Source organism: Macaca fascicularis, chromosome 9 (assembly GCF_037993035.2).
Source record: "Macaca fascicularis isolate 582-1 chromosome 9, T2T-MFA8v1.1".
Classification (NCBI taxonomy): domain Eukaryota; kingdom Metazoa; phylum Chordata; class Mammalia; order Primates; family Cercopithecidae; genus Macaca; species Macaca fascicularis.
In genome coordinates this window covers 121,099,739-121,121,338 of record NC_088383.1, presented here as the reverse complement: position 1 = coordinate 121,121,338, position 21,600 = coordinate 121,099,739, and positions in this window count along the sequence as shown.

Here is a 21,600-nt window from a genome sequence, read left to right as displayed (position 1 = left end):
GAGTTAGACATGGGGTCAAACTGAAGCTTGACCTCTCATCAGTTGTATAACCTCAGGCAAGTTGTTTAAACAATTTGCTTAAGTTTTTTCTGCTTTAAAATGGGGACAATGAGAGTATCCAACTCAGAGGGATTCTGGAAGGCCTCAATGGTATGATGTAGGTAAAGGGACTGGTACAGAGTCTGATAAATAGTGAAGGTTCATAAATGGTAGCAATTGGTGTGGTTATGGACACAGTGATCTTGCTACAACTTTCCTCCTCCAGTGCTTGGTGGTACCCATTGCCGACCAGCCCAGACTCCTTGGCCTGACACTCAGGGTCCTTTGCTATCTATAAATTAGCCTGAGCCCACCTTTCTCATCTGTTGTGCTGTAATAATGCTGGACTACACACCACTTCCTGGCTGCAGCCCCTGGTATTAACCTAGAATAGCCACCTCTACCAAGAGGAAGTCTAACCATGTTTCCAGAGCCAGCTCAATCATTTCCTGGAGATGCTCCTTTCTGACTCCTCTCCCATCCCCTCCCCTTGGGAAGTGAGCTGTCTCTAGCCTCTCTTCCTTTAGCTCTTTGAGCATGTTAATGATACACATCTCTTGCTACCCCTAGGCATGTTTATTAACTCTGCTTCAAAATAAAGTTCCTTGAAGATGGGAGCTTACTTCATGTCCTCTGTGTCATGGGCAGTGCTGAGAATGAATTCAGAAAATGATCTGGGAGACAAGAAGCTGAACAGCTCCCACTGTGTGTAGCCTAATTTGGGGCTTCACTTAATCCTTCCTAATAAAATCCCCATTTCCTGCCTCTTCCCCATTCAGTCTTTGTCCACAGGCTACCCAACCCCTGAAAGAGACGTATGATCTTCCACTCCAAGGCACAGGCACATATTGAAAAGGTTCCTACCATCTCCTTGGAAGGTTGCCTGTTTCTTAGTGGTCTCTAAGAACAGAGGATACAGACCCAAGGGAACACATAAGGCGGTCCATTGGAATGTAGGAAGAAAATGTTAGCACATCTGTTTACTTATCTTGCATATTTTCATTTCTTAATGTCCATCTTTTGATGTATGCCTTATTATGCACATAGCACACTAGAACAGTGACTTGCATATGTAATTTATAAATAAATGTGTATTTATTGCATATTTACACATATTGCAAAATAAAAATATTTTCATTTACAGGATGCCTGATTCAGTAAGTTTAGAGTCCAAAGATGTTCCCTATACACTGCTACTGGTTGAGAAGAACAGCTGTACGTATATCGTTTCTTCATGCAAACTATTAATTGGTGCTCTGATGTGCACCAAGTGCAGCAAGGCTCCTGATCCTGTTTTATTTTATTTTGTGTATTTATTTATTTTTTAATTTTTTGAGACAGGGTCTTGCTCTGCACTCAGGCTGGAGTGTAGTGACGTGATTATGGCTCACTGCAGCCTCGATCTCCCAGGTTCAATTGATCCTTCTACCTCAGCCTCCTGAGTAACTGGGACTGCAAGTGCATGCCATCATGCCCAGCTAATTTTTTTTTTTTAATTTTTTACAGAGACAGGGTCTTGCTATGTTGCCCAAGCTGGTCTCAAACTCTTAGGCTCAAGCAACTCTCCCTCCTCAGCCTCCCAAAGCACTGGGATTACAGGCATGAGCCACTGCATCCAGCCTTACTTTTCTAATTTGAAATCCTACTTCAAGCTTCACCTGCTTGTACTCAATGTTTTCTCGACCACTTGCCTTTCTGGGTGCTTATTCCTCTTAGATGTTCATCTCTACTGATCCTGGGGTAATCACTTCATCTGAATCTCCTCTCTATCATATATTATAATTCTTTACTTTCTATTTTAACTATTTATATAAATGTCTTATTCGCTGTTCCAGACTATAAGCTCATATTTCTGATTCCATCTTTTTATCCTTATCTCTTATCCTAGTTTCTGTACAGAATAGATGCTTAATATAACTTTGCTGATTAAACGGAATATATGATGTATAACCCACATTTTCAGTAGTTCTCTCAGATACAACTGCAACTGCTAATCTAAGCCATCTCTTTCTTCTCCGTGAAGGCTTCACTTTCATCTTCTTTTGCGAAAGCAGCTCTGCTGTTAAATAAAGCCAACTAGAAAATGAAGGGGTATGAGAGGAATGTCCACATCCACTCTACAAGCAAACTGTTCTGCAATGTGCTCTCCAGAAGAACAAAACTTTGTAGGATCATGTTCTTGTTGGGGATGAAAGCAGAGGGAGACCCTAGACTTGGAACTTTTGCATAACACATCTGTAAGGCAGCAGGGACTTGTTCTTGTACTGTTTTTTTCAAGGGAGTGAGTAATGTGCTTGCTCACTTTCTCCTCTCCTCTCCAGTCTCCAGCTGTCCACCTGGTTCTCTTCTATCTAGCCTTCAGACACATCAAGAAGTGTCCTATTATTTTAGAGGCATGCCACTGTCAGGAAAGCCTGTGTTTGCTCATAATTAGGATTTGTGCCCAATATCATTTGGCATTCTCAGCCCAATGGGCCATTCACCACTCTGAGATGAAAAAGCCATTTCATTTCATTGAATATTTCCTGAACTCTAAGTACAATATTAGAGTGCCAGGTATCTTACATTTGCCACTCCATTTCCACTCCCCAACCCTTTTCTACCCACTCTATCTCTCCTGTGGCTGACCTGGGCTACATCAGTGGGCTCCCTTGTTCTCTGCCTTTGAGGTGGATTCTACTAATAGGGAGAACCAGCGGAAGACTGGATGAATGGAGAAGATGAATTCAGGCTGGCTGCCTCTCTCATCCAAAACTCACAGCTCCTGTTGGATGGTCCTTTCCATGAAACTAATGAAACTCTTTCTGTGTCTGGGTTCTGGTGACCATCCATCTGCACCCCTTCTCAGGCCCAGCGGTAGTAATGGGGCATGACTGTTGCTGCACTATCCCTTCTGCTCTTTGTAAATAGTCCCTTTACTATGCTCTTCTCAAAGTAGGCATATTCCTCTTTGAGTATGCCATGTCTCCAGGAAAAGGAGAGAGAGAGATCCTAATTAAAATGGGAAGTGTGAATGTTATTCTCTAGATGAAAGGGACATATTGGAGTTGCATTTTAGAAAACAAATTCTCTTTGATTAGAGGAGAGCTACTCAAAGTGGGCTGGCAGCATCAGCATCTCTGAAGCAGACCCTCTGGGAATGAGCCCAGGGTCCAGCAATCTGTGCTTTAATAAGCTCAGTAAGCGCTGAATTTAGAGGGGATGAAGCTGGAGGCAGAAAGACCAGTTGGGAGGCTGCTGTGGTTGAAAAGAAAAAAGAAAGAGGAAAAAAGAAGAGGAGATAGTGGTAAGTCTGGGATAGATATTTAAGATATTTAAGGTTTGGGATTGATAAGACTTGGAATTGAATAGATGTAGAGAAACTTAGAGGAGAAGTTGATCTCAGGTATTAGGCTTAGTTGGTTTTATTAACCAAAATCAGAAAGAAAGGAGCATAGATTTGAGAGAGAAGTTGTTATGACAGTAACGAGCACAGTTAAGTTTGAAGTGCTTGTGGAGACAGCATGGGGAGGAAGTCCAGAAAGCTTTTTAATACAGGGGTCTTGAAATCAGGAGAAGAGTCTTGACCACACTGAGCTTGCAACATTCAACAAATACTCACCGTGATGGTAAGTCAACTTTGTAAAATGTCAACTTGGGTAGGCTCACCTAAGTTTCCCAGAATTCCCTTTTTTTGTATGTTTCTGGTTAGGGTGGGTCATAAGAGAGAGTCTTGGGAGACTTGGTGGGTGGAAGGGCAGCAGCAGTCATTTTGAGGCTCACAGGCATTGTCACTGATCTGCTGACTTGCCTCATCTGCATGAAGAAGCTGTGGCCTTGCAACTGCTCCATTTTCCCTTGACAGGCTCCTCCTTTAGCTTCTCTGACTCCTAGCTCAGTTAGGTATGTTTAGCTCCATGACAAAAGACTCCAGCTTCTGCAGGGACCCACACTATCAAAGTGAGAAGCAACAAGAAATGACATAGGTTTTACTTTATTCTTGTAGGCTGGGTTCCATCCTCTTGTTTGTGGGATCCAGCCTGATCTTAATCTCTTTTACTTTACATCAATCTTCCCCTACCAACTGCCTGCCCTGGGGACTCCAAATTTCTGCATCAGATACAAAAAGAACAGCCTTACAGAGATGTACCTATGCATTGCCTAGTGGTTCTGCTTGAAACATAAAGCTTGTTTGCATTGACTAATGCACTCACCAAAAGAAAGAGCACAAGGGAGAATAACAGGTAGGGCATAGGTGGAATCTACTATTCGATACAACAAACATCTGCCTTGGAGTGAGCATGTGATGGGAGGTAGGGGTCTGTGATTCCTGGTAAATCTCAGTTCTTACGTGCCTCTCATGAAGGCAGCATTTTGCTTGTCTGAGTGCAGAATAGAATTTCAAGGATGATTTTGGTAATGTTCATAAATTTTGCCTTGGTCTCTAATTTGGGACCTAACTCCTGCATAAGATGTGAGTCCACTACAGATTAGGGAGTCATTGGAGAACAGGTAAGTAACATTCCTCAGGAAGAACCTGAAAAATGAAAAGGAAAAAGAGCCTTGGGAGGTAACTTAAATTAAATATGGTAACCAAAATATTTGGTCATATAGTCTTTACAAAAGATTTCTTTTTATATTTCTATTTATGTGAAAGGCATACACTACTATATTTAGGATTTGTTTAATGAAGAGTCATTATTGAAAAGTATAAAACAAGAATCAGGATTGGCCTAAAAGATTCAGGGCTCAATCATGAATGTGTTGCTAGAGAATAAAGGGTATTTTTGACTCTTAGTTTAGCGTACCTTGCTGTGTTCTTGCTTCTGCTGCATATACACATGCGTTAGGGGAAAATGGCAATTTCAAACCCTGACAATATTTACTCATTTCCTGTTTGCCCTGGGGTGTCCAAGCTCACCATTACAGTGATTCAGCTGCTTAAAAGAGGAGGGAGATTCTGGTTCCACAGCTTTGCTTTCCACTCAAATTAAATGAAAATGGAGATTTTCCTCTAGCACTTTATGTCGAGATAGCATTGTTGGGGGACTTGGCAGCACTGATGGAAAAGAGGGCGCCTTGTGTAGCCTTGCCAGCCTCCCTGACCATCCACTTAGATAAGGTTGTGTTTTGAAATATAATGAGGCTTGTTTTGGTTTCCAGGATGAGAGAACTATTTGTTTCCTCTCATCTCTGGTCAGCTTCTATAGAGCAAGTCATTGACCTGATGTTTCTGATTAACCTAGATATTGGTTTCCCTTTGAGAGTAAAAGCTTGGCCTGAGTTCACAGAGGACTACGACTTCTTGGTTTCAGCTTTGCCTGCTGAGTTCCTATTCCCTTCAAAGTGCTTTGGATGGAGGGCGGTCATAGTTCCCAGGGAGGTTGGCAAGGGTGTAGTTATAGTCTTTGACAGGTCTCAGATTTCAGAGATATCTGTTACAGCTTCTGTCAAAAGAACCTCCCCTTAAAAATCAGCTGTGCCAGGTTCTGCTACTTGCTTTCCTGGTAGCAACTCAGTGCTTTGCTAGCTGAGGAGCTGGCTCTTTCCACAGCAATTTTATTCATAGTCAGACATTCTCCACTTTCTAGTAATCCCAGAAGCTTTTCCTTGTACTGCCTTCTCATCCAGTCTTTAGGGGGAAATCAGCTCTCTTGTCCTAAACATGAAACATGGAATGTGTTAGAGAACACTGCTTTAAGGCTTCAAATGTTTCTCTCTTAAAAACAGTGATGGGGACTTACATTAACTGGGCCCTTAACAGCGAGAGATGTTGTGCTAAACATTTCTTTTTTTGTTTGTTTTGTTTTGTTTTCTTGAGACAGAGTCTTGTTCTGTTGCCCAGGCTAGAGGGCAGTGGTATGATCTTGGCTCACTGCAACCTCCGCCTCTGGGTTCAAGTGATTCTCCTGCTTCAGCCTCCCCAGTAGCTGGGATTACAGGTGTGTATTTTTAGTAGAGATGGGGTTTCGCTATGTTGGCCAGGCTGGTCTCGAACTCCTGACCTCAGGTGATCCGCTGGCCTCAGCCTCCCAAAGCGTTGGGATTACAGGCATGAGCCACTGTGCCCAGCCTTATGCTAAGCATTTCATATTCATCAACTCATTTTATTCCTCAAAACAGTCCTGTGGAATACATGATTATGATTCTAGTTTATGTGGTAAAACTAAGTATAGGCAACATTTCCAAGGTTATAGAACTTGTAAGTAAGTTCTGCCAGACACCAAATCCATACTCTTAGCTTCCTCACTTACCTCCTGCTTTATCTGGAAGGTCCTCATTTCCCCACTGCTCGACTGTTAGCAGTGTGTTTGTTAAAAACAAAGCCCGAGCTGGGGACAGTGGTTCACCCCTGTCAATCCCAGCACTTTGGAGGTTGAGTTGGGCAGATCACTTGAGGTCAGGAGTTTGAGACCAGCCTGGCCATCATGGTGAAATCTCGTCTCCACTAAAAATACAAAAATTAGCCAGATGTGGTGGCAGGCGCCCGTAATTCCAGCTACTCAGGAGGCTGAGGCACGAGAACCACTTGAACCCAGGAGACAGAGGTTGACGCGACCCAAGATTGCGCCATTGCACTCCAGCCTAGGTGACAGAATGAGACTCTGTCTCAAAAACAAAAAACAAAGCCCTAGATTTTATTTCAACTCACCTAACATGACATCCCTTGAGCATTTTGTTTTGAGGCTAAAAAACATGAACATGAGCATCTCAATTAAAGTGCCCTTGAAAAGATTTATTGGCAGATTGCTTTCATCTTGACCATAACGAATCACAGAAAAGGGAAAACAAGACAAGGAGTGACCTGAAGTACTCTTTGAAACACTGCATTTGGTGAAACTGGCGCAGAGTAGCTTTTAAGAATGCATTTCGTTCTTGCAAGCCAGCCTGGGGTCTAAGTGAAATAGAACTTGCAATACGATAAAGGAGATGCCTGTAAAAGATTTGTACCATGCAGGGGGGGTGGGAGAAATTGACTGATGAAAACCCCACATTTCTATAGTCAAGTCTTTACATGGAGTTGTCTGATGTGCAACCTAAGGTGGTATCACATTCAAAGACTCCTTTTCGTCTCCACTCCCCTCCCATTCATTTTCTCCCTCCCTCCCTCTCTCCTTCCCTTCCTCCTTCCCTTCTTTCCTTTTTTTCTTTCCTATTTCAAATATTTATTGAGCTCATACTGCATGCTAATTACTAGGTGCTGAGGATTCAACAGCGAACCCACTCCCCACCGTGGGGGGCCTATATGCAAGTGGGAGAGAAAATCAACAAATAAATCAATACATATATATAATCGTAGTTTAAGTCATGATAAGCACTGTGGTGAAAACATAAGGTGAGGTAAGTGGCCAGAGAGTGATGGCACATGCCCTTTTGGATAGGATGAGCCAGGAAGACCTCTCTGATGAGGGCATATTTGAGCAGACACCCGAGAGAATTAGGAGACTGGGCCACATGAATTTGTGAAGAAAGGGTACTCCACAAAAGGGAAACAAGGAATGTAAAGTCCCCGAAGCAGGAACATGCTTGTCATTTTCAAGCAACTGCAGAGAAACCACTGCAGCCAGAGCAGGGTGAACAATGTAAGAGTGGAGGAAACAAGGCTCTAGAGCGGGCCAGGGGTAAAATCAAGCCTTACAAGGGAAGGAGCCTGCACTTTATTCTAAATATCATGGATCCCACTGTAGGGTTTGAAGCAATGGTGTGACATCATCTGACTTGCTTTTTGATAAGATCACTCTAACACAGTGAGGAGAGTGGACCAAAGTGGACAAAAGTTAAAGCAGGGAGACCAGAAAGAAGGTTATTGCAGTCATCTAAGCAAGAGTAAGTGTGACTCAGGAGCTTGCCCACCACAGGGACTCTCCAGTGCTTTTGGGGTAGTATTGACCTATTCTATGTGCTGAACATTTTCCCTGTATTAGCTCCTCTTCATCTCTCAATCAGGTCCATACTCTTGAAGGATGGCTGCCAGCAATTTCTCTGTCTCCCTTACACACATACTGCTTCTTCCTGCCAAGAGCCTCTTTGCTCTCCCTTGAATCTGGGATGACTTTGTGACTTGCTTTGGCCACAAGAATGTAGCAGAAACAATTCTATGCCATTTTCAGACCTGTTCTTTAAGAAGCCTGGGAGGTTTCATATTCTCTCCGGGGAAGCCAGGTCCCATGTAAAGATGCTCAGGCTGGACTCCTGAATGATGAGACACCAGTGGAGAGAGAACAAGAGGCCACACGGGAAAGCACTGGCCAGGGTGGAGAACGTTTCTTAGCATGCATCCCTTCTAGCTGCTGCTGAATACAGCTGAGTGAGTGATCTCTGCTGATGCCACTAGAACAAAGAACTACCCATCTGAACCCTGCCTGGGTTCTTGACCCACAGAATGGTGAGGAATAATTTGACATTGCTTTAAGCCATTCAGTCGTGGGGTGGTTTATTAAGCAGCCATAGTAATCCAAAATTGTTGGTATCATCACCCCTATCTTGTAGATCAGAGTGGACAAACTATACCCATTGGGCCAAATCTAGTCTGCCACCTTGTTCTGTAGATAAAGTTTTATTGAAACACAGCCAAGATTATTAATTTACATATTGTCTATGACTGCTTTCACGCTACACAGCAGAGTAGAGTAATTGCAACAGAGACCTACTGTTACGGCTGACAAAGTCTAAAATATTATTTTGCCCTTTACAGACAAGTCTGCTGTTCCCTGTTATAGATGATGTCTCATGGGACTGAGTAATGGGCTAAGATTGCCCAATCAGTAAGTGGCAAAGTACTCAAATCCAAGTCTGTCTGATTCCAATGTGTTTTGCATTCTCCCATACTGTTTCTTATATCAGTTCTAGCCTCAAAGGTACACACCCAGGGAAATTTAAAACAAACAAGACACACTGTTGCTATGTGCTAGTGCTATGGTTTCAATGTCTGTCCCTTCCGAAAATCATGTTAAATTTGTTTGCTGTTGTGGTGATGTTAGGAGGAGGGACCGTTAGGGGGTGATAGGGCCATAGGGCTCTGCCCTCACGGGTGCGATTGATGCTATTATAAAAGGGCAAGTTTGGCCCCTTTTGCCTCTTTGCCCTTCTGCCTTCTGCCATGTGATGATGCAGCAAGAAGGCCCTAGCCAGATTCCAGAGCCATGATATTGAACTTCCCAGCCTCCAGAACTGTCAGCCAATGAGTTTCCATTCATTATAAATTGCCCATCTCAGGTATTCTGTTAGAGCAGCACAAAATGAACTAAGACGGCTAAGTTAGGTAAACTCAAGTAAGCATGATGTCATGTTATTTTTTTGGGGAGGGAATCTCATTTTCTCCTCTTTTTCTCTTTTATATTTTATGCTGTATTATGATACTATTTGTAAATGGCAAAATCATGTTGCGATGAGAACACTGGATTTGGAGTTAAGACTCGGCATCATCAGGCCTTGCTACATTGAATCTGTGTGACCTTGAGCTGGTTAGCCTTTATGACACACCATCTGAAACAGTGTTTCTCATTTTTTTTTTATTATTGAAGCTTAGGAAACATTTTATGTATATGTATATTTTCATCATTGCACCCTCTCCATGAAATTTTAATATCATAGATGAATCTCATAGATGACAGGTCCCCAACCCCTGGGGCCATGGCACCACAGACCCTTAGAAACCAGGCTTCACAGCAGGAAGTGAGTGCTGGGTGAGCTAGCATTACCACCTGAGCTCTGTCGCCGGTCAGATGAGTGGTGGCGTTAGAGTCTCATAGGAGCGCAAACCCTATTGTTAACTGCAGAATCTAATGCCTGGTGATCTAAGGTGAAACAGTTTCATCCTGAAACCATACCTCACGCACGCCCTCACCCCTTGCCTTGTATGTGGAAAAATTGTCTTCCACGGAACAGGTCCCTCGTGCCAAAAAGGTCGGGGACTGCTGCCATAGATATTATACTGTATATTTGTTTTAAAGAGTCCAGATTTTCACCCCTTCCCCAAGAACCAACTTTTACCCCCTTGGAAATGATATCATCCCTGCTGAGGACACATGATCTCAAAGATGCATGAAATGGCCCTTGATGCTTGCTTCCCAAAGTGTTGGACCTTGCCCACATTTGCAATTTAGGGACATCACCTACTGAGCAAGGTAGCATTCTAGAAGCCTGACGAATGTCACTTCCTTCCCAGTCAGCACCTCTGTGGGGTAGATATCGTTCCTATGTTTTTCCTGCAGAGAGGCCTGAGACCTGGAGAAGTAACTGTCCAACGTCACACTGTTAGTAAGGTCAGTGACAGGATTTGAATCTGGGTCACTCTCACCTTAAAACCATCACCCTTAAGCAAGAGTAAAACACACTCTGAGAACTTTGTTTTTGAATCGGAAAGTTCCTTTCTGTGTTTTCCCGAGGTGGGACTTCTACTCACTGTGAAATAGTGGATCTTGAAGTATAGCTCTTGGACCAGCAGCATCACTTGTTTGTTACCTGTGCAAATTTTCTGGCCCTGCCCCAGAACTTCTGAATCAGAAACTCTGGGAGCAGAGTCCTCTCTCAGTAGAGGTTTTGGACCAATCCTCAAGTGGTTCTGATTGAGAATCCATGCTGAAGAGGTTTTCTCCTGGAAAGAACTTCCATCTGGAACATGTTAGGTCTAGCGTAGTGGGAAGAAGTTGGAGAATGTGTTCTTAGTGGCTCTGAAGTGCACCAGCAGCTCCTAAGGTGATTGAACCACCTGCCTTCAACTAGCACGACAGGTCTGATTTCTCCTTTGTTATAATACCTTTCTATGTTTTCCTCATGTCTCATCCACTTTTCCAAGCTGCTTTTGCTTTGGCTAGGCACTTGGCTTCAAAGGACTGTTACTTCAAAGGACTTTTTACCACGATCTAAGTCACCATAATAAATTGTGCCACTGCCTGGAACTTATTTTTCAAGTGTGTTGCCCTAAAGTTCTATTGTTATTTTGTTGGTCAGTCAAAGCTAGATTATGCTGTGGTAACAAACAACCTCAACATTTCAGTGGCTTAAAACAGGTAGGAAACTATGGTCCTGGGTCAAATTTGGCTATTTCCTGTGTTTATAAGTAAAGTTTTGTTAGAACACAGCCACACTCATGCATTTGCATATCATCCAGGACTGCTTTATGCCACATATAGCAGAGTTAAACAGTTGTGATAGGAACCAAATGGCTTGCAAAGTTGAAAATATATACTCTTTACTCCTTTAGAGAGAAAGTTTCCTGACTTAAAACAACAATGGTTTATCTTTCCCCATTCTAGGAGGCTGTTCTGTGTCATCCTTACTCAAGAACATTAGATAATGGTGCCTCCATCATGTGGAACATCAAGGTTATTTGTGTCGGGGCAAAGGGATCTGTGGATGATTTCACACTGGGGATTAAAACTTCCACCCAGAAATGACACATTACTCCTTGATGTGATTTGGTTGTGTCTTACCCAAATCTCATCTTGGATTGTAGCTCCCATAATTCCCGTGTACTGTGGGAAGGACCTGGTGGGAGGAAATTGAATAATGGGGGTGGGTCTTTCCCATGCTGTTCTCGTGGTAGTGAATAAGTCTCATGAGATCTAACGGTTTTATAAAAGGGAGTTCTCCTGCATGAGATCTCTTGCCTGCCACCATGTAAGACATGACTTTGCTCCTCACTCACCTTCTGTCATAATTGTGAGGCCTCCCCAGCCATGTGGAACTGTGAGTTAATTAAACCTCTTTCCTTTATAAATTACCCAGTCTTGGGTAAATTTATTCTTTATTAGTGGCATGAGAACAGACTAATACACTCCTCCTCTCTTTTCATTGCACAAACTAACTGGCCTAGCTGCACCTGACCTCAAGTGGGCCAGAGAAGTACCATCCCCCCACTACCAAGGAGGAAAGTCAGCAACACTAATGTCAACTACAGGCAGTGCCAGTGAGAAAGTTCAGGGCTAAGGAGGCCTGCAGTGATGCTGAAGGAGAATTTTGAGCTTTGGAATAATTTTCTTCACAGATTTAAAAGCTCATGTTCTATCTCAGGATAACCTAGCAGGGAAGAATTTCTAAAAAGTAAGAAAATTAGCATATTTAGTTAGATCACCATTTTACAGACAATGTGGTGATCTTGTTATCAAATAATCATTAGCATGTTGCAGGGAGTTACTTCAGTGCTAAGGAAAACAAGCTAGTGATAATAGTTGCTGGAATATTTTTGTGTCTATAGTTTGGAATTTTACTCCAAAAGCAAACCAGGAATACTCTCTGATGATACGCAAATTAATTTTTAAAATACATGTAAAACAAACTGTCAACTTTAGAGAAGCCAAATTACCAGTAGTAAGTAAATATCAACAACATGGACTGGGCATCTTGATACTGATGTGGCCAGGAGGTAGGCTGTGGCTATGTAACCGTGAATGCTGTTGAGTGCAGTCATGACTGGAGCCAACCAGGAATTCTCCGGTATGGGAAGATTTGGAGACATTGTTCCCATGAGTTTTTGTTGAGGTGGAAAAATGGAGCCCTTCTTTATCTCTCTCTACTCTCTTTGCATGGTCATTACTATAAGCAGCAACCACATTCCAAATCCACTTGCAAAGTTCCTCGCCCAACACCCCTTGGTAAAAAACAGTCAAAGCCTGTACTTGAACAAGGCAATCTGATTGCAGAGCTATGTAGTTTAGCACTACAATATGGTGACACTCAAATGTGTTTGACTACAGTTTCTAATGCAAATTTTCTCATATAAACTGTTTTAGCCACATGATACCTAAATGCTATGTCATTAAAGGTCACTGAATATACACTTCCCATCTCATTCCTAATAAGGGTAATAGGTAGGGATGTACTAATTTACTTCATTTATTATGGATTCTTTATGCTTTTCTTCATTTTGCACTACTGTAGATTACATTGTGATGAAGACTTTAGTTTTGGCACGTATCCCTAATCATTTGCTTAGGAAAAGTTCCTGCAAGTGGAATTTCCGGGTCAAAGGGTATGCTTGTAGAGTCACTACTTTTGGCCATGCCAACTCCACCTAGATGTCAACTCCAAGTAAATTAGAATGGTGACCCCTGAAACTGTGCTATTCTCACAGTGCTGTAACATTAGTTATGGATCTCAAAATCCATAACTGCCAGTCTTCCAGAAAGTTTGTGCTGAATAATGCTTCCAAGAGCAGTATTCAAGAATGCATTTCCATCCTGGTGGCATATACAGTAATCCCAGTAATAGTAATAAGAAAAATATCTGCCATTTTTTAAAGTAATAAAATATATCATTGTTTCAATTTTGCATTTCAACCAAGTGTTTTGAAAACTGCATCAGTGTGTTCTCATGCTTTGTTTCCTCTGATCCAACTGGCTGCCCTCAGAATGCTTCTTTTCCAGTGTTCAATTACGCTGATAAAGTCTCATCAAAGAGAGGACCTGTCAGGCCCAGGAAGCATGACATGGAGTATATGTGCCAATGAATGATTAAATTAGACAATGTCTGGCCTAATAGAATGCAGCTGGATTCTTATACGTGCTTCTTCATTCAGTGTGATACAATGTGTTATTTTGATTGAAGTATATAAAGAAAATCTGGCCTCACATAGATATGTGGGTGGAAAAGGGAACAGTGCTTTAATAGCTTTTCAGATAATTGTGGCTATTTTCTCATACTACACCAAAACTTGACAAGTGATATTTCTTAGAGGTTAGTAATGATGTGGCATGTGAAACCATATCAATGAAAGTCTTGTATTCTGTTATGTTAAAACCTATTGGTCTATCTTGCACTTTGAATGAATTTTTTTATAATGCATGATTTTGTAACAACATTGACCATGTGGAAAAAAATGATCTTCTGAAATACACACATCTTCAAAAGGTGGATTCATTTCATATAATAAATTGTCCAGTCACATTTGTTAATATCACTGTTGAGTTCATAAAGTATTTAAATATTGAGAACTGTCACACTCATGACAGTAGATGCGAGTTTTCCAAAATTTCAATTTCGATTGCAAAGTTTCAATGTTAAAATTAGCAAAACAAATGACATTATTTATTATCCTTAAAATGACAAGCTTGCTTCATTTGTTTTGAAGAAAATGTCTGCTAATTTTCTAAGTCTAAATTGCTATAGTTTGTCTGTCATTTATCCTTTCCAGTAAAAATTATGCTCCATGAAAAAAAAGTGGCTAGTTCAGCTAGCAACTTAAGTAATCACACAAACAGTTTTCTACAAAGCTGCTATTAAACTTTACTAGGTAGCAGAATTTTTTATGTAGCCTTCCCATTTTGTCACACACTATTAGAAAGACATGTACTCAAAGGTTGCGATTTAATAAAATTAATATTGTTTTTACTACTTCATAAAGGAATTTCTTAGTTAAAACTGGCATTTAAAAAAATGGGGAGTATATGGCAGTAAAGAATGCAATGACTAGTAGTACATTGTGGACCCACTGCTTTGATTTGTGCTAGGGTACCAGCAATTTTACCTACCATTGCTTTTATACCATCACTGGAAATGTCAACACAGTAACAGAAAACAAATAACGTTTAATTTTTATTATAAAAAATGTTTTGACATTAAAGACTACCTGAAAGAGTCCTGAGGGAGTTTTCAGGAGTCCACAAACCATATTTTAAAAGCCTCTGCTACAGGATGACCTGGGTAAGGTGGAAATAGCTTTTCACTACCCTGATCCACCACCAATAGGGATATTGTATTCAGTAAGTAGCCTATAGATGTAGTCATTTGGTTAGCATTTATGGGTACGCTTTTAAGTTCTTCAGAATTAGGAATGCTAGTTTTGATTTCCTCTACATTAGAGCCATGGTATATAAAGAGAGATGAGAAACAGTGACTCAGTGAGGAAAGGAAGAGAATGGGAAAAGTCAGGGCTATTTATGGACGGTGGAGCAGTGTATGTGTTGCGGAGTTTCCATTTTCCACTTGAGTGGTGAAGAACTTCAGAGAACTCCTGGCATATAATGACTCTCTAAACCCCTGCACTAAGAGACTTCATCACCCATCTAGCAACCTAAGGCCATGTCCCTGGGATGACCCAGTCTCCTTTTGAGTTCCTGTCTAGAAAAGCTCAGGGCTGTCATACGAAATTCTTTGCTCTAACTGACACTACATCATGAGAGGCTCATGATCTCCCTTTCTTAGAGTTTACTACAAAGGGCTTCAAGCTTGTGAATTTTTTCTTTGTCCTCTTGACATGTACACATATTTCCTATAATGTAGGCATGTCTTTCTCAAGGACCTGAAAGCCATTTCTTTGAAATGTGGTCATCAGAAGGATAGGAGCTCTGTCTCACAGTCTCTGTGAGGAGATAGAAATCCTAACTTCCATAATAGCCAGCCAGCCAACCAACCCAGCTGGCCTAATTGCATTTTCACCCATCAACTCTTTGCTATTTTTCTCTTCCCTGACTCTGCTTGGGACCTCTTCCCTTCCCTATTCTCTCATTCTCTCTTTAAAAAGTCCAGTCACCTCTGTGCAAATCATAAACTGGAATGGAGCTCAGCTCTTTCCCCTACATTCAGTGGATACCGAATACAGTCCTTTTCACCACTTCACTGTCTGACTTTGCTCATCTTTGACAGTGAGCTTACCATGGTAGGCGATGTCCTGCCTTATCTAAGTAACATAGTCGCCCCAGTCCTGAGTGCTGCTATGGAGCAGTGGGTCTTCAATTGTGATCCCCAGAGCAGCAGCATCACCTGTAAGAGCTTTTCAGAAATACAATTTGGGGCATCAGTCCTGATCTATTGAATCAATCACTCTGGGGTTGGGACCCCACAGTCTGTGGTCTAACAGGCTCTAAGTGATTCCGACGCTTGCTGATGTTTTTGACCACAATTGTAGGGAATAGGAAGCTTATCAAGGGCGCAATGGAGGCAAGGCCAGTGCTCAGCTTTTAGGGTCTTAATGCCGAGAGGGCGTCAAAACAGAGGAAATTCTCCAGCCGGGCTAGATCCCCCCCATCTTCCTGAGCTACTAGAAACTCAGTCTAGGCAATGCCACTTCCATCCTGTCCCAGAAGGGAGCACATGCAAGCTCCTCAGAGCCCACGGTTCCCAGAATGAAGCATGAGCTGCCCTGCTTTAGTACAGCTTCTCATGGAAGTGCCAGCTCTCCCCTGGCTAAGGGTTTGCTAGTAAAACTTAACCCAAGACTAGTGATAATCTTACAGATACTACGTTGAGGAAATAAGTCAGACAAAAAATAATGAATATTGTATGGCTTTATATCAAGTTCAAAATGAGGAAACATTGCCAAAATGACAGAATAGTAGTTGCCTCTGGGGGTTGGATATAGACTGGGAACTGGCCCTAGAGAACCCTCTGGAAATGACACCGTGTGCAGAAGTTATGTAGGTGTATAGAGATGTAAAGTCACATCAAACTATGTTAACACATGCGAATGTCTTTTTACCTCCATAAAAATTAGCCATAAACCTTCTAATATTATTATACATAATATGTTAAAGATATTTAGTTATATCTGATTTATATTTAATAGCATGAATTTAAAAAAGACATGAATAAGATAACTACTGAACTAAGTAGGATAAAATCACACAAATGTGACCAATGCAGTGTGTTCTGTTCCTGCCTAGGGAAGCTCCATTGGCCATGAAGCTGGTCATATCTGATTTAGAAGTATGGACATGAACAATTAGATGCAAAGAATGAAACCTACTTCATAGTTCAGAAAATATGAGGAAGTATCAGCATGCCAGGCTGTTTCTTGGCTCACGTGCAAACATGTGCACAGATACATTTCTCAACATTAGACCTAAAGCGCTTTCAAGGGAATAATTTTCAGAGCAATTGCATCCTGCTGTTAATAGCCAATTAACAAGTAGGAGATAATAACTCCTCAGTTGTATTGTGGGTAGGTAGAGCAGTGTAAAGGCAACTAATTAACACCCAGTCTTTTAACATACTAATTAATCTAGCCAGGCAAGAGCGGTTTATTCAGAATACATTGAAGGCTCAGACTTCCCCAAATTTCATTTTTCACCATGCCAATAAATAATTGAAGCCCACAGCTTTCATTTGTCCTATTCAGCCCTCTTCTTTGATGCCACTCAGCTTTGAAGTACCATCCCTAATAGAGGCAGAAAGCTATTTATCTATTTCTTTAATAGGCTCATGAATATTTCTTTGCTGTTATTCCTAGCCGGTGCTTGCAAGTTCTTAACATTTCGAGTTTTCTCTCCTGGGTCATATTTTCTTTAGCTGTCTCTTTCACTTTGTGTGTTATGTTAGCTTTGGTCATGATAATAACATTAGATAATAACACAGGTTACTTGGGATTTTCTCAAGACTAGTAATTTAGCGTACTGCTTTATTTAGTGTAATGCTTTGTAAACTTTATGATGCTGCAATATCATCTAGAGAAGTTTGTAATGAAATGTAGATTTCTGGGCCTCACCTCTCTCCCTCCTGCCCTCTGATGATTTCAGTTCAGAAATTCTGGGATGGGCCTAGACTCTGCATTTTAGACAGTTTCCCAATCCCTACATTCCCCAGTGATTTGAAGGCAGATGACTCTACTTGGAGAAATACTCCTTCGGTAGACAACTGAAGTCTTTGGCAATTTTGCCTAGTTGAGAAGTAAATTTTTAGGAAAGAGTAGGATAACAATTTTTAAAATGTAAGCCCCTTACTTGGGTCTCTGAACTTCTTCTTGCTTGAGTGATGAACAAGTTAAGAAATAAAAGAAGGAAATAGCAGATGGGGGGCTGAAATATCCTCCTAATTACTGATAAGGGCAGATTTGTAGGATGAGGTTAAGTGTGAGAGCCAAACAGGCCACCAACGAACCCCAGAATGGGGCAGCCTGTCCTCAGTCTCTGTTCGGTGAGGCAGGCTTTTTCCTGTGCTTCAGGCAGGAACAAAAAGGAACTGTTTTCTGGGGCAGCTTGTGCTAAGATGTGGAGCTGAGAGAAGTACACCAAGGTTACGCTTCCCAAATTGACCAATCTAATACATGACTTTACCTTCTGGGGAGTGGAGAGAGCCATGGGGGTCCCCTTTACTTGTCAGGAAATAGCAGAAATAGACTAAGCAGTGTTTCTCATCTCTATCTACACCTCTCAGTACTGGCCAAAAATCAAAGTTTGACAACACACTGAGCTCGCTGGGCTCTAAGGGAACAGGCCCTCTAGTGGGAATGCAATTTGGTGCAAGTTTCACCGAAGGCAATGTCTCAAGATACGACAAATGCTTATTTCACTTAGCATTGTGTCCTCTAGATGCATCCATGTTGTCCCATGTGACAGAACTTCATTCTTTTTTTAAGGCCGAACAATATTCTATTGTGTGTATACACACTGTGTATATATATATACAATATTCTGTTGTGTATATATACACAGTGTATATATATACACTATATTTGGTTTATCCATTCATCTATTAACAGATGTTTAGGGCCGGGCGCGGTGGCTCAAGCCTGTAATCCCAGCACTTTGGGAGGCCGAGGCGGGTGGATCACGAGGTCAGGAGATCGAGACCATCCTGGCTAACATGGTGAAACCCCGTCTCTACTAAAAATACAAAAAACTAGCCGGGCGTGGTGGCGGGCGCCTGTAGTCCCAGCTACTCAGAGGCTGAGGCGGGAGAATGGCGTGAACCCGGGAGGCGGAGCTTGCAGTGAGCCGAGATCGCGCCACTGCACTCCAGCCTGGGCGACACAGCGAGACTCCGTCTCAAAAAAAAAAAAAAAAACAAAAACAAAAACAAACCAAAAAAAAAAACAGATGTTTAGGTTGATTCCATCAGCAGGGTGATAATAGTCAATAATAATGCATATTTCAAAATAACAAAGGGAGTGAATTTCAAATAGATCATCACCAAAAAGTCAAGTAAATGAGGTGATGGATATATTAATTAGCTTGATTTAATCACTCCACATTGTATACATATATTAAAACACATTGTACTCTGTAGATGTAATTATGATTTGTCAATTAAAAATAAATTTAAAAAATGCAAAAAGCTACAAATGCACATATCATTTGCCTCGGCAGGTCCCCTTTTAGAAACATCCTACAGATGTACTTAGAGGTGTGCCATGGTGAATTTGTAAGGACAATCATTGAACCATTGCTACTAAGAGCAAAATATTGAAATCTCCATTAATAGGAGACTGTTAACTAAGCCATGACACATCCATATAATGGAATACTACGAGAGCATAGAACACATGGGAACTTTTAATTTTCTAATATGGAACAATCTTTAAGATATATTTTTTAATGGAAAAAGCAAGGTTAGAATAGTGCAAATCATAAGCTGCTATTAATGTAAACCAAAAAGGGATTGGAATGAAAATATTATTGTTTGCACCACACAGAATATCTCTGGAAGGATAAGCAAGAAAGGGATGGTATGGGCTGCTTCTGAGAAGAAATGGGTGGCTGGGAAGGAGAGTGAGAACATTTCAAAATTATGTATGATGTTGTCCATTTTGAAATTTTAATCATATGAATGTTACCTATTCAAACCATTAAATTAAAGCAATAGAAAATTGACTCAAGATGACTCAGCTGTCCTGATGCCTACTCTCATATTGGTCAGCATCTTTTCATCTAACTCTAGTAGAGTATTTTACCTCCCACAGATAATCCCAAAGGACCCTGTCTTCCCCAAACCTGGCAGGATCTCCCTGGACCTGGGCCCTTTCCTGATCCAGTCCTCACCTTCCTTCCATGTTTGTGTCCCTGTTTCTGGCAGCAGCTCAGTTCTTCAGCCAAGCCTGTCTCCGTCCAGTCCTCCATGTCCCTTCTCCCTGTGGCTCTGGGATCTGCAATCTGGCCCTGCCTGTGGATGATCCTCTCCTCCCTCTCTCTGGAGCTCAAGATGTAGCCACATTCTCCTCAAAATGAAGCCTTGAGGATGACCAGAGTTACATGTGGTTTCTTTCTCCTCTGAATGTCAATAGCCCCTCTGTCTGCACCACTTGTCCAGTACCAAATCAGCTGCCTAAGATAGCTAACTTTTTGTGTTATGTAGGGGGTTACAAATTTACTCTCAATCAATTGAGACACGCAGATGAAATGGGCTCTCCTCATGTCTGTAGCTGATCTGGTCTCTTTCTAAGCCTCCACATATTGTGATGAGGAAAAAACCAAGCAACATGTGTGGTTATTTCTGTCCAATCCAATAATCAATTAATCTATAAACCAATCTCTCACTTGGGATAGGCAATGTTTAATGTTTATTTGCTTTATCAAAGGATTCATTATAGGCTTAGTTAAACAGAGAAATTTCCTGTTTATAAATATTATAAATATATAATTATTTCCTTCTAAATAAATAGCTTTTAGTTAATGTGACCGCATAATTTCCTATCTAAAGTGGGACACTTTTGAGAAAGAAAGGGGATGCCAATTGGATGGAACATGAGGATCTTAGGTAAAAACCGGGACTATCCCAGGAAAACCAGGGTATATGGTTATCCTACTTTGAACATACACAAATTCAGGGATTCTTAATCACAATGGGGTGGCTGACTTGTCCTCTCTTTCACTATTAAGGGTTACCAACTCCTTCAGGCCCTCAACTGGTTTCTAATCTGGGTAGTCTGACCCCACACCTACATCATGGTGGGGGCACCATGGCAGATGCACTGGCTCTCAGGTTATACAATGCAGCAGGAATGCTTATGCAAGAAGATTTCATCTAAGTTAATATGTATCCAACCATCAAAAATTATCTTGTCCACCTGAAAACAAAGTCTTTACAAAAATAGAAATGTCAAAAATGGGGGGTTAAGTATCTTGATGACCTAATACACTTTAAAAACATACATTTTATGAAAGTATCTTTTGCACATTTTGCATTGACAATGTCTCCTGGGACCTTTACAGCAACCATTAAAGTTGTAGTACCATAACTGAGGCTGACAGGTTGCTCTGCTTGGATAACTCAGCTAAATACATTAGTCTTCAGAGCCTCATGCTCTCTTCTCTCCTCCTGTCCAATATGGTGGCCAAGAAGATGGAGGAAGGAGTGGTTTATGTGACCTCATAGGACTGGGGTGAAAAGTCTAGCCCACCTGGACTTGGGCTAGACTTTTGGGTCTGCTGGCCTGGTCCACACCCGGACATCCTGCTTCCATCCACTGCTCGTGTTGGCTGCTGCCACCACTGCTGCTATTAAATCTGCTTCTCCTGTTTTCCAGTTTCTCCTGGGTCTTTTCTTTCTTCTCTGTCTCTGTAGACTTCCCTTGACATCTAGGGACCAGAAACCCCTCTGAAACTCTGTTGTATCCATCAGCCAGCCCCTGGTCTGGGCCTTCTCTTCCCACACACCTAGCTGACCCCAGCAGGCTCCATGGCTGGTCTGTTGGCTCTCAGCTTTGCATTCCCTGTGCACTGAAAACCAGAGAAACCTGGGAGAGCAAACCTGATCTGTTTACTGAGCCTCCTGTGCTGCTTTCTTGACTATCTAGGGGATCCTGCACTGGGGCAGTGCTGGTCTGCAGGACGAGCTCCTAAGTCCTAAATAGGGAGCTGGGCTAAAAGCCATCTGCCAGCGACGTGTTGATCAGCTACCTCTCTCTTCTCCAAAGCTTTGTGCTTTAGG